The sequence below is a fragment of the Carlito syrichta genome, unplaced genomic scaffold (genome assembly GCF_000164805.1).
Source record: "Carlito syrichta isolate Samal-C Ts95f unplaced genomic scaffold, Tarsius_syrichta-2.0.1 Scaffold309476, whole genome shotgun sequence".
In the NCBI taxonomy this organism is placed as follows: domain Eukaryota; kingdom Metazoa; phylum Chordata; class Mammalia; order Primates; family Tarsiidae; genus Carlito; species Carlito syrichta.
In genome coordinates, this window is record NW_007253572.1 from 175,280 (window position 1) to 189,126 (window position 13,847).

At 36.1% G+C, this 13,847-nt stretch overlaps 1 long non-coding RNA gene across 1 annotated transcript in view; it reads right to left on the reverse strand.

The window, feature by feature from the left end:
* LOC110596482 overlaps nt 1–13,847 on the reverse strand; it is a 385,377-nt gene that overhangs the window by 156,190 nt on the left and 215,340 nt on the right. Inside the window, exon 5 of the long non-coding RNA XR_002482494.1 lies at nt 282–354. This is a non-coding gene — a long non-coding RNA (uncharacterized LOC110596482). The remainder of the gene's footprint in view (nt 1–281; nt 355–13,847) is intronic.

Below are 13,847 nucleotides of genomic sequence, written 5' to 3' on the forward strand. Positions count from 1 at the left end.
TCTTAAAGATAACCCTTTCCTATAATCGAGCCTTATTCTCAAAAAGTAAGATATTTATTCTTTAAGTTTATTGTAATGGGCCCTGCATTGTGTTATTTCACTGGAAACCAAAACAGAGACTGTTTTCACCAGCTGGTGTTTTTTTTCTATACTCCTCCCAAGAAAACACTTACCAAAAAATACAGTACTTACAAAACACCAAAAAACTAATAAAAATCACACACAATAGGAATTGGAACTTATTTACAATGAAAAAAGTAAGGAAAAAAAACAATACTTACAAATATGCACAAAAAAATCAGCCCCAGCACCCAGAATTCACTGGTAAATTGCCTTTGAATTCATGAAAGTGACCTAAAAATTTAGACAGAAAATGAAATGAAAAAAAGGATAAGTAAATTGCATTTATATGCTTTATTAAAGAAGTATACATTCTGGCTACAAATATACTATCTTTAACTCAGGCTGTTATCTTCACTGATTCTAACAATTTTTTCCAAGATGATAATGCAAAAGAAACAATTATTTCATTGTTCTACATCTAAGAGTATAACATCTCCATTCATTATGGGTTCTTAAAAAGTTGTCAGTAATATAAGGTAGGTGTTTAAAAGTATGAATAAGTAAAAACAAAAGGGAGAAAATTGTTTTTAAAAGGGATAAAAAGGCTTACAAATTACATTTGAAAAATATTTTAAATTTATGTCTACAAATTGAAATGAATTAGCTTCACATAGACTATCTTGAATGTATGGAATAAGAATATCTTGTAGGTAGAATTAATAAGAAAGGATGCAATTTTGTTCAATCTAAAGTATGGAACCCAATTAGATGCTTAAGCTGTATACAATGTATTCTGTATAAGCCACAATTCAATCCAAAATTATTTTGCTTGCACATACTTTAGTTCTGGCTGAAGAGGTAACAGATGCAACTCAAACACACAGAGCTAGCCTTATAAAAATTTTTAACTAGCACAATGAGTCACTTTATGCCTCTAAATATCTATGATTTCCTCTTTCCAGAACCCCCATGCATTAGAAAGTAGTTTGGTAGTTTATTATTATTGTTTGGTCTAAATGCAGCATATTTTTAGTTCCATTAAAACAAAGAAACTTTGTTGCAGAGGCTGTATTCTTTCCAAAATGTGAGCATGGCTATGAGTAGTATTCAACTGAAAATAATAAAAGAGCTTGGGTTCCTAATTTAGGTCAGAAATTTTCCTAGGCTCTGGGGATTGGTTTTATTCAATCTGCAGTTTTTAAATATATCCAGTAAATATTTAGGTTAGTTAAAGCTAACTAGATTTAAATAAAATCCATTCTAGGAAGAAAAATGGAACTTGGTCAACATAATTTATAAGAACCACAACACTCAGCATTGCAATTATAGCACAAATGATCTTAATAGATTAGTTATTGGCATCTAAAATTAAGCTGAGATATGAAATAAATATCTAACTTGAACCTTCCTAGCTTTTACCTAAGTGATCCATATAATGCATTATATTTTCTAGTTAAGATTGATAAACAGTAAAGCCCTGGGTATTGGACAGCTTTATGTATCAACAGCTAATACTCACTAGGTTTCTTCACTAGACCTCTTTGTCCTTACAGAAAATGATACATTAGGGCTTCCCCACTCCAGTTTCACCAGTTTCCAGCAACTCTATGATGCCGACTTCCATGGGGACAAGAAGTACAGGAGAGCCTGGCCAAGTCAAAGCAATGCCATCTTCTCATGGCTTTCTGCAGTTTTGAGATCTAGGAGACTAATTTTATCTGGGACACCAAACAATTCTAACTGGACCCACAATGTGTACTCTTCAGAACCAGCAAAGTGTACCAATTCTGAGGTAAGCAATTCTCACATTGTATCCTCTCCTGAGTTGTGAATTATAATTTCTTTATAAAGAAGTTACCCACAAAAAAAATGTTCATCAAAAAGCTGTATATAAAAGCTTAAACTCTGGAAGAATCCAAAAGTGCTTTTAGTACAATGGGGTTTTTAAATATCACACCTTATTTTTCTGGCAATTATTCTTTTAAAAGCATGAATTGGAATTATGCAAGATACATGATATATCCTTTCTTTCATTTGCACATAAACAGTTGGAGATGGAAGATAAAAGAACATGCAACTAGAAAATATTGTGACTAACATAGATCTAATTATTCAGTCAATGGACTCTTAGGAATTAATATCTGTAACTCTGAAAATATCTTTAATTTTTGGACAAGTCATATTCCCGACATTCAAGGCAAATAATATTTTAATATACACCAATACAAGATCAATACATCACATTTGTTATACCAATGCAGCTTCATATATTAAAAACAACTCTGAATCTCATTATCAATCAATATGCACTATTGGTGAAGTTTAAGGCAAAGAATTAAAAAATGGGTTCCTAAAGCCACAGAGTTCTTACTATAAAAGAAAAAATGGGCTGGGTATGGTGACTCATGCTATAATCTCAGCACTTTGGGAGGCCAAAGTGAGAGAATCACTTGAGACAGTAGTTCAAGACCAGCCTGGGCATCATAGTGAGACCTCATCTGTACAAAAAAAATAGAAAAATTAGCCAGTCATGGTGGCACATGCCTGTAGTCCCAGCTACTTGGGAGGCTGAGGCAGAAGGATCACTTGAGCCCAGGAGGTCAAGGTTACAGTGATAGAGTGAGACCCTGTGTGAAGGAAGGGAGGGAAAGAAGGAGGGAGGGAGGGAGGGAAAAGGAAAAGAAGAAACTGACTTTAATGCATACTTTGTCATGCGGAGAATTTAAGAATAAACATTTTATGATGGGAGAGTTAAGGATTAATACAGATACAACTTGAATTAAGCCACTTCTTTAAGAACTAGAAGAGTTTGGGCTACAGAAGACATTCCCCAAAATAAAAGTGGTCAGTTTGATCCTGAGGACAGCACAAAACTGAGAATATAGAGAAGGGAATGCCAGAGCAAATCATCATCTGTTCTGAAAAACTCTCAATCTCCTTAGAAAATTGGCTCCTCAGAATGCCCAATCACCCAAGGATTACTCCAGTCCTTTTTGCTCATTCATTCACTCAGGAAACAGTGATCACCAGTTAGGAATTGCAACGGACAGTAAGAATACAAAAATTTACATATTTTGAAATCAAGAATTTCAAACAATCAATAAACCAACCTGGACCACAGACTATTACATCTAACCATAGTGGTGATAAGTTCCATATTATTTAATCATTCGACCTTTAACACATTCTTTTTTCTTTAAGAGAGATAGAGTCTTGATATGTTGCCCAAGCTAGATTCAAACTTCTGGGCTCAAGTTATCCTCTCACCTCAGCCTCCCAAGTAGCTAGGATTACAGGCTCAAGCCACCGTACCTGGTCATATTCTTAATTTATTAAATAAAAAATGTATTGTTACAAGCACTTCAATATAAAATGCACAAGGAATATAAAGAGGAAAAGTATAAATGAGGAAAAACAAACATCCAATAGCATTAAAACATGTATAATTTCCCAGATAATCAAAGAAATGTAAATAAAATATTTTCACCTATAATATTGACAAAATATTTTGTAAACTGAACAACATGGGTATTGGTGAGGGTGTAAAAAATAAGCACCTTCATGTGCCACTGATGAGATTATAAATTGGAACCATTTTTCTAAAGAGGAATTTGACAATAAGTCTTAAAATTGTTAATAGCACTATCTTTTGAGTTTGTAACTTTCAAAATGATACTTTCAAAAATTATCCTAAAAAACGAATCCCCAAAATGATAAAGGATACATACATGAACTATGCCTGTTCATTAACATATTTTATAATAACCAAAAATTAAGAATACTTACGAATTGGATAAATAAATTATAGTAAATAAATAAAAAACTACACAGAAACTATTAAAAGTATTATATAAATATACGTTTATTGACATAAAAAATATGGCAACAATATATTACTGAATTAAAAATTACATCATGACCTAGGCACAATGGTTCATGTCTGTAATCCTAGCACTTTGGGAAGCCAAGGCAGGAGGATTGCTTGAGGCCAGGAATTCAAGATCAGACTAGGCAACATAGCAAGACCCTTGTCTCTAAAAAAATTTTAAAAATTCACTAGGCAAGGTGGTTCGAGGCTGCAGTTCTAGTTACTCAAGAAGTTGAGGCAGGAGGATTGCTTGAGCCCAGGATTTTGAAATTACAGTAAATTATGATTGCACCACTGCACTCCAGTCTGAGTGACAGAATGAGACCCTGTCTCCTAAAATGAAATTTATAATAAAAACCAACCAATTTATAGAAAACCAAACATATGTGTATATATGTGAAAATCAAATATATATATACGCAAGTTTCACAAAGTCCACTTTAATAAAAAATGTTAACATTGGGCAGGTTAATTTTTACTTTCTTATTCTTATGGTTTGATTTTATTTAGATATTTTATACTTAAAATGTCTACTGTGTCCCCAAACAAAAAAAACTATATCTAAAATTTAGCATATCACTTATACTTTCAAAATAAATCACCTGGATCAACAGTAACTTGTTATTAGTCTGGGAGTAAAAGCCAAATATTAATATTAGTTTTTTAAAAATCTCAAAATTACAGGGCAACTTCAAACAAGTATCTTAACATCAAATGAAAAAGCCATAAACATTTTCACAAAAGCATGTTTCACTCTACCAAAAATAGGTAATAGATCAAAGGTAAACAGCAAATAAAAACACTGCCACCTCCCTGTATAATTAGACTTTAAAAGCTTTCAAGCTAAATTTTAAAATCCTGCTTAAAGCTGTCTCACCCATTTCTTTTTTTTTTTAATCACCCTCCCCATTCTTTTTATTATTTGATTTAGCAAGAAAGTTCAAGTATCACATGGGTGGCTGGAATAAAGATCTTCTGACCCTGATATTCAGTGATTTAAAGGTATTATTTAAAGTACTAAAGTACATCCAAAAACACCTGTAACACAATTTTGTCCACTTTTACATTAAATTATAGCATAGCGTGTTTAAAACTAAAGTGAAAAATTAGACCAGGCACAGTGGCTCACACCTGTAACTCCAGCACATTGGGAGGCCAAGGTGGCAGATGGCTTGAGCCCAGGAATTCAAGACCAGCCTAGGCAACAGAGTGAGACCTCGTCTTCAAACAACAACAACAACAAAAACCATCAGAAAATTAGCCAAGCATGGTGGTGCATGCCTGTAGACCCAGCTATTTGGGAGGCTGAGGTGGGAGCATCACCTGAGCCCAAGAGGTAGAGGCTTTGGTGAGCTGTGATGGTGCCACTGCACTCTAGCCTGGGTGACAGAGTGAGACTTTCACTCAAAAAAAAAAAAGAAAAAGAATTAAATAACTTTTTTAAATTTATTGATTCACTAATTTTCCTCTTTTTTTTGAGTTGGAGTCTCACTCTTGTTCCCCAGGCTGGAGTGCAGTAACACACTCACAGTTACCCCAGCGTCAACCTGCCGGACTCAGGCGATCTTTCCACCTCAGCCTTCCAAGTAGCCGAAACTACTGGTGCACGCTACCACTCGGCCAATTTTTTTATTTATTGGAGAGACAAGGTTTCACCAAGTTGCCCACGCTGGTCTCGAACCCACGGGTTCAGGGAATCCACTAGCCTTGGCCTCCCAGCCGATTCATGCCGCTGAGTTTAAGCAACTACATTTTTCTCCTCAACTTTTGGGAAAATATTAATGCTTGGGTTTTTTATATATAAAAATAAAAATGAGAGAGGCATTAAAAATATGTAAATTCAAATGGTTTTCCTGGAGATATAATTGTTGCATTAAAACTATTGCCATTCTCCCCAAAGCTGCATCAATTTAAAAAATTTTAAACTGTACTATTATTATCACTTTTTCTATTTGCAGCTTCACTAGGCTAAGTCTATGGGGTTTTTTCCTTTCATTCTTTCTTTCTTCCTTCCTTCCTTCCTTCCTTCCTTCCTTTCTTTCTTTCTTTATTTCTTTCTGTCAGTCAAGGTCTCACTCTGTCATCCAGACTGGAGTGCAGAGGCACAATCACAGCTCACTACAGCCTTGACCCCCTGGGCTTAGGCATTCCTTCCATCTCAGCCTTCCTGAGTAGTGAAGACTATAGGTGCACATCACCACGCTCAACTAGATTTTTTATTTTCTGTAGAGACAAGGTCTCACTATGTTGCCCAAGCTGCTCTCAAACTCCTGGGTTCAAGCAATCCTCCTGCCTTGGCCTCCCAAACTGCTAAGATTACAGGTTTGAGCCACTATGCCTAGCCTAAGTTCATGTTTCTTGAATTCTATAATGCTTACCTCCTCTTTTCTCTGTAAGAATTATATTAAATTATGCATAATTTGAATTAATTATACCAAATAAAAGATGAACTTTGACTTTCAGTGGAATTGAAAGCTAACCAAGTTAGTGCTCAATTTTTTTAAAATGCAGTTGCTAATAATTAAGAATACTACAATAATGAATTGAAAATGAAAGTTTAGTTATTGGTGTTTATATCTTTGAATACAAAAGGTAAGAGTATTTGTGAAGTATCAAGGAAGACAACGTAAGACGCTACCTAGTCCACCACTCAGCTTTTCTGGAAGAAGAACCTGCTTCCTCCAAGAAACAGGAATTTCTCCTGTTCTTAAAGCTCTCTAAAGATAGTTATTATTGAGGCCAACTCATAGTAGCTGATTCATATATTCTATGCTGCTCAACCTACATCTTTAATATTACTTAAATATTGAGGACCAAAATTTAGAAGGGACATTGACAAAGCATCCAGAAGAGAATGGCTAAGAAACTTTATGAGAGCCATGTTACATTAGAATGGTTGCATGTTTTAAAGATGGTAGTTGGAATGAACTTAAAGACCATATAGTCCAGTGTTTCTCAAACTCTTTAGTCTCAGAACTCCTTTACTGTCCTAAAAATTATTTAGATCCCCAAAGAGTTATTGTCACATTTATCAGTATTTATTGTATTAGAAACTAAAACTTTTAAATTGTTATTAATTCATTTAAAATAACAATAATAAACTTATTACATGGCGACATAACATATTTATAAAATAGAAGCATATTTTCCCAAAAAAATTAGAGTAAAAACTGGCATCGTTTTCCACTTTCACAAATGCCTGGTTTAGAAAAAGGCAGCTCATACACGCTACTGCATTCAATGTGGTGTGACATGTTGGTTTGGTGGAAGTCTGTGAAAAGTACCCATTTTCACAGACTTATAGTAGGGAAAAGGCAGCATATTTTAATAGCCTTTTCAGATAACTGTGGCTATTCTTCTTTGATACCATATCAAAACCTAACAAAAAATCATTTCTCAAAGGTTAACTGCAATGTGGAATCTAAAATCAGAATATCAATAAACTTTTTGTATTGTTACTTTAAAATCCCACTAGCCTTTAAATGAATCTTTTAGCCATGTGTGACTTTGTAACATCATACATCAGTTTGTTTGAGAAATATTGGTTCAGTGAGTCATGCAGATTTGTAAAATGAAGACACATTTTATTATACAATATATTATAGCCACATTTCTTAATACTACCAATCTTATCAGAAAAGTTTTTAAGTACTGGGAAGCCATCAAGCTTGTGGTAGTAGACACAAACTTTCCAAACTACTAATTTTCTCTTGAAACCTCAAATTGTGTTGACTAAAAACAATTGCTTTTCTTAAAATGGGCAGGCTTACTTTGTTCATTTTTGAGAATATGTCTGCCAAGCTTCCAAATCTAAATAACCATTGTGTGTTTGTTAGACATTCTTTCAAGTAAAAAATGATGGTCTATGAAAAGAGCAGTTAGTTCAATGCAATCACAAGTGGTTTTCCTCAAGATAGCCACTGTACTTGGGTATGTAGCATAAATGCTTTATGCATACTTCCCATTTGATCACACAGAGTATTAAAAAAATGTATGCAAGGGTCAAGAGTCAATAAAATTAATAATTTTTACTTTTCATCTACAACATTCTTAAGCTAAAGTGGCTTCTTGTTTGTTTTTTTCTGTTCATGGTAATGATATAGAATTTAATATCAATTCTACTAAAACAATTTCACTGCCTTGATTTATGCTAAGGCATCAGCAGCTTTACCCAAAATTGCTTTGCATCCTCAGTGCAAATATCAATATAGTGAAAAAGGCAAATAGCAAAATAGCAACTTCACATTATGATGAAAAGAGTTTTGACTGCACACCCTCTAAAAGAGTCTCAGGGGTCCCCAGCATCCTCAGATCATCTTTTGATAACTGTAGATCTATTCCGATACTCTATTTGGTAGATATAGGAAATTACATAGCCTAGTATTTTCAAGCATACCAAGAAGAATAATGATACCTAGCACAGAAAGTGTAATCTGGTAAATACTGACTGAAAGTTAATTTCTATTTCCTCCTTCCAAAAGAAAGTATGATGCTTGTGGGTGGAAATTACAAAGCGGTAGGTTTTAGTTCAGTCCAAGATAAATCTTTAAAAGCAATGGAATAAGTTGCCTCACCAAATAGAAGTTGTCAAAGTTGAAACTGGATAACTCTGCCAGGAATATTGTAGAAAAAATTCTCACACTGACTTGTAGGTTGAAAGTTGTACCAAAACTTAGCTAATCACCTAGAAAGCTTTTATAAAATTCAAATTTCTGGGCCCCGTTCCAGACCTACTAAACCAGAATCTCCTTGAGTGGGCCAGGAGTTTTCATTTTTAAAAAGCTCTGTAGGTGACTGTACAGCTGGCCTGGTTGTAAACTGGCATTCAGGAACTGCTATATCAGTTCTTTTTTTTTGAGTTGGAGTCTCACTCTGCCGCCCAGACTGGAGTGCAGTGGCCGCTCCCGGCCACCGCAGCCTCGACCTGCTGGGCTCTGGCGATCCTTCCGCCTCAGCCTTCCGAGTAGCTGGAACTACAGGAGCATGCTACCACGCCTGGCTAGTTTTTGACTTATTGTAGAGATGAGGTCTCACCAAGTTGCCCAGGCGGGTCTCGAACCCATGAGCTCAGACAATCCACTCACCTCAACCTCCCAAAGGCACGGGATTACAGGCTGAGCCACCAAGCCCGGCTTATATCAGTTCTTAAAAGTCACTACCACTCTAAGATTCTATAATTTTATATTATCCACACCCACTAGGAAAAATACCCTGTTGCTTTAACGTAACATTTCCAAGTCCTACTTTAATAACTATATGGTCACGATCAAGGTATTTCTGGGTCAGGAGAAGAGGAATTAATGCTGCATTTCCTAGGCCCACCAGTTTACCTCTGCCAACATAGGAGGTGAATTATAAATCAGAGATAGGATTGTATAAGTTTTACACATTTTCACCATTGCTAACACTTTATTGCTCTCCTGAAATAATAATTTAAGAAGAGCTATCTGAACAAAGATGACAAGTATAAAAATAGTGTCTACATGAAAAAAATAAATGGGATTATTTGGAAGACAGCATGTCTTTACTTTATAAAGGCATTTTACAAAGGCAACTTATCACTAGGAACCAAGATCAAAATATAGACCACAAACTTCTAAAAGCTATTTACAGAATCAGCATGTGACTTAATCCCCAAAACTCTTGTATTTTGAGTTCCTGACTACAGCAAAACTTTCCATATACTTCATAAGGCAGCAAGGCAACTTGACCAGAATCAAATAAAAATTTGGTAGTGGGTTAAAAAGAATATATTTTGGAATATATTTTGTAACTTTTTACTTAATAAGCTTATTCTCCTTTATTCCTTCTTTCATGTCCCTTGCTTTTCCTACCAAAATATACATCTGTTATTGTGGCTTTTAATACCTTTTATTCTTGCAGCCTGTCTGATTTCAGGCATATATGATATCAGTGTAATAACAAGTAGCAGCACAAGAGGCCTTGTATGAGTAAGACTAAAGAAGAAATGTGGTTATCAAGATATAACTCTCAGATTATCTATTTTTTTTTACAAAAAAATAGAAGCACTTATTAAAGTAAATTTTTTAAAGATTATTAAGGCCCCACCCAGATCAATCAATTCTGTGGTTCTGAGAGTGTGGCCCAGGAATCTATTCTTAAGCATAGTCCTCAGGTAGTTCCTAGTACACTGAAGTTCAAGAACTGCAGGGATAAAGGGCAACTATATTAAATATGGGCAAACTTTTGTAGAAAGATGGAAATTTGTAACTCTATAAAATGTTTTATATTACTGAAAAGATTCTCAATGATTTTGGAGTTCACATTTTTTAAAAATACAATAAAAATTTCTCAAATGTATTAGAAACTAGACAATAAAATTTAGCTTAAAAAGTTAAGTTTTAAACATGGAAACAACCATGTTGCCCATCAAAGCTGGACTGAATTTTAAAAATGTGGGATATATACACAATGGAATATTATGCAGTCATAAAGAAGGACAAACATGGACTTCACAGCAACTTGAATGGATTTACAGTAATGTCAGTTCTGTAATTTGAAGTACCAGGCAAATAACAGCAAATAACTCAGTGATCTATCACAGAAGCAAAGAACAGAGTACCAGATGTTCTCACTCATAAGTGGACCTTGAACAATTATAATACTATAAGAAAGGGACTGGCAGTGGTGGCAAACTGTCGGGAGAGGGGGATGGGATTGGCAGTTGAGGGAAACTGCTACGGGATGGAGGGGCACACCTCATCAACAAGAGTATTCGCATAATCAATGTTTGTATGCCTAACCCTGAATTGTACCCCACATCTGTATAATAAAAAAATGCAAAAGCAAAAAACAATTAAGTTTTAGTTACTCCAAAGTTTTTTTTTAATTTCTGATAAAAATACAAGCAATTGTCTAGCAACTCAATTATCATTTCTTAGTGCTCACAGGATGCATGGCATGAATAGGGATCTCTGGGGAAACAGTGCAAGAAAGTTCCCATCCCGGATCTCCAGTAACTGACAATTGGGATTCTTTGTAAGATAAATATTGTAGTCAGAATAGTGTCACATTTGCAGTGCATTCTCATGCCCACAAGGAAGAGAGGATTTCTATCGCTGCTGAGTTTTCTCTTCCTGAGTTCTTCTCCCAAAATAGAGTAACAGTAAAGTGGCAGAGCATTTTAAAAGCAATCATATAACAATATGTTAAAAAATATAAAAAATCTTGCAAACAGGCTGGGCTCGGTGGCTCAGCCTGTAATCCCAGCACTTTGGGAGGCCGAAGTGAGTGGAATGCCTGAGCCCACGGGTTCGAGACCTTCCTGGGCAACTTGGTGAGACCTCATCTCTACAATAAATCAAAAAATTAGCCGGGCTTGGTAGCGTGCGCCTGTAGTTCCGGCTAATTGGAAGGCTGAGGCAGAAGGATCACTGGAGCCCAGCAGGCTGAGGCTGCAGTGGCCAGGAACATGCCACTGCACTCCAGTCTGGGTGACAGAGTGAGACTCCAACTCAAAAAAAAAAAAAAATCTTGCAAACAAATACTAATGCTTAGGCCCTTACACCTTTTTAATCAGTCTATTTTCTATAGAATAAACTGATGGGAAAAAATGAGGCAGGGTTATTCTTTGTACTTGTTCTAGGTAGTTAAATCAAGATATATTTGAAGACAGCTAAAGAGGGTCCATTTTGAATCTCATTTTAAGAGACTTTCTTGTTATTACTCTCAGTACCACTCCCTGTTAACCACAAATAATGACTTCAGTAATGTCAGCTCTGTAATTTGAAGTACCAAGCAAATAACCTAGATGAGTTGATACCGCCTATTGTGCAAATATGTACTTAGACGATTATAAAAATAACAGCTGCATTATCAACTGGATTCAGACCAGAACAACCTATGTGAGTGAGAGAGTCAACAAGGTCTCAACTTGCAAATATGTAGCACTTTCTATTTTTAAGAGTTTCTCAATGTATGATAGAATTTAAAAGAGAGAGAGATGCTAAAAGAAGAGAAAAATAAAGATTTGGTAACCACAGGCTAATTAACTAAGAGTCCTAACTGCTAGAGTAAATCACAGTTACTCATCATTTACTGAATCATTTGCTCTGTGCCAGCCATCGTGCTAAGCACTGGGAAAACAAAAATGAATGAAGCAGAGTTGGTGACTTCAAGTAGCTCATAGCCTAGCAAAAAAGACAATTACAACTTTGTGTGAAATATGGAAAGTGAAGAAAGCATATTATAAAACTCTATTATCTCATATTCTGTAATAAAGAAAGTACTTTAAAGATAAGGATATTACCATTTGTCTCCCGTGGATTTTGTGAAGATTTGACATATGAAAATGCTTCCTAGATGGGGAACGCCTTCTATAGATGGATTTCCCCTTTTGCTTTTTTCCTGAGACTCAACTGAAATGTGCCTGTCATAACTTACACAGATGATATGGTGGCTAGTATAGTAATTCACTTTTTGTTTGGGGGTTCTAGCAGGGGAGCGCAGCTATTCTTATACACTTGACCTAAGAGCGGGCCTCCTCTAGAGGGGATGGTCATTCACTTTGCTCATGCACATAGCTTCAGGAGGGACACACATGGAGTGGTAAGGGAGAAAGGGGACAACCACCTAGTCAGCCAGACCAGCCCAATCAACTCTGGTGATCAATGGGTGACAGAAGTAGCAGCCAGATTGCCCTTACATTCGTCATTCACTTTTTTTTTTTTTGAGCTGGAGTCTCACTCTGTCGCTCAGACTGGAGTGCAGTGGCCGCTCCCGGCCACCGCAGCCTCGACCTGCTGGGGGCTCCAGCGATCCTTCCGTCTCAGCTTTCCAAGTAACTGGAACTACAGGTGTGCGCTACCACACCTGGCTAATTTTTGATTTATTGTAGAGATGAGGTCTCACCAAGTTGCCCAGGCAGGTCTCGAACCCGCGGGCTCAGGCAATCCACTCACCTCAGGCTCCCAAAGGCGCGGGATTACAGGCTGAGCCACCGAGCCCGGCTCATCATTCACTTTTTAAAGAGAAGTGTCTTAAGAGCTGTGTCCTTGGCAATGCTGCCACATCGCCATACTCAACAAATAAACACTGCAGACCACTGGGAGCTTACTAGTATACTATGAGTTAGATCTTCCTTAATTAGGTCTTTTGTTCACTCTCAAAAACAAAGAGGCTCACGTAGAGAGATCCGCTTATCCTTTTCCTGTATCTTCTTCATAACAATTTTAAAAGTTCACTTTGAGGTCTAGACAAGATCTGGCCTGGTCTCAAAGATTGCCTCACTTCCTAAGCGAAAAATATTAAGGAGAACCGAGTATATGCCCAAGTTTACAGCCAAGGAAATAGACACATAACTCACTTAGGACCACAAGAAAAGTTGGTGACGGAGCATTCACTTTAAGTCAAAGTTTCCAATTACTAGGCCTATGTCCTTTCTGTGAGGAAAATAAATGGATCCAGTACTTCATCTGTAAAATGGGATCTTTGGCATTCACTTCTCTCATAAAATGTCAGTTTTGCTACTTTTTTCTTGCACTTAACTTATTTGACAAAAGACACTTTGTAAAATGAAAACAAGTTAAATACCTACTTTTTTAAACTTTTTTTATTTTAAAGATGTGGAGTACAGTACAATTTAGATTTAGTTGTACAACTGTTCATTATACAGGTTGATGAGGTGTGCCCCCCTTCCCCAGGCAGACTCCCACTGTTGCCAGTCCCACTTTCCTGCCCCTGTCCTGGCAGTTTCCTGCTACTTCCAATCCTTTTCTTATAGTGTTACGATAATTGTTCAAGGTCCATTTTGAGTGAGAACATGTGTACTCAGTTCTTTGTTTCTGTGAAAGATCACTCAGTATTATAGACTCTAAGTCCATCTAGGTTGCTGTGAAGTTCATGATTTTGTTCTTCTTTATAATGCCTATATTTTAAATACATTTATCCAGTGCCA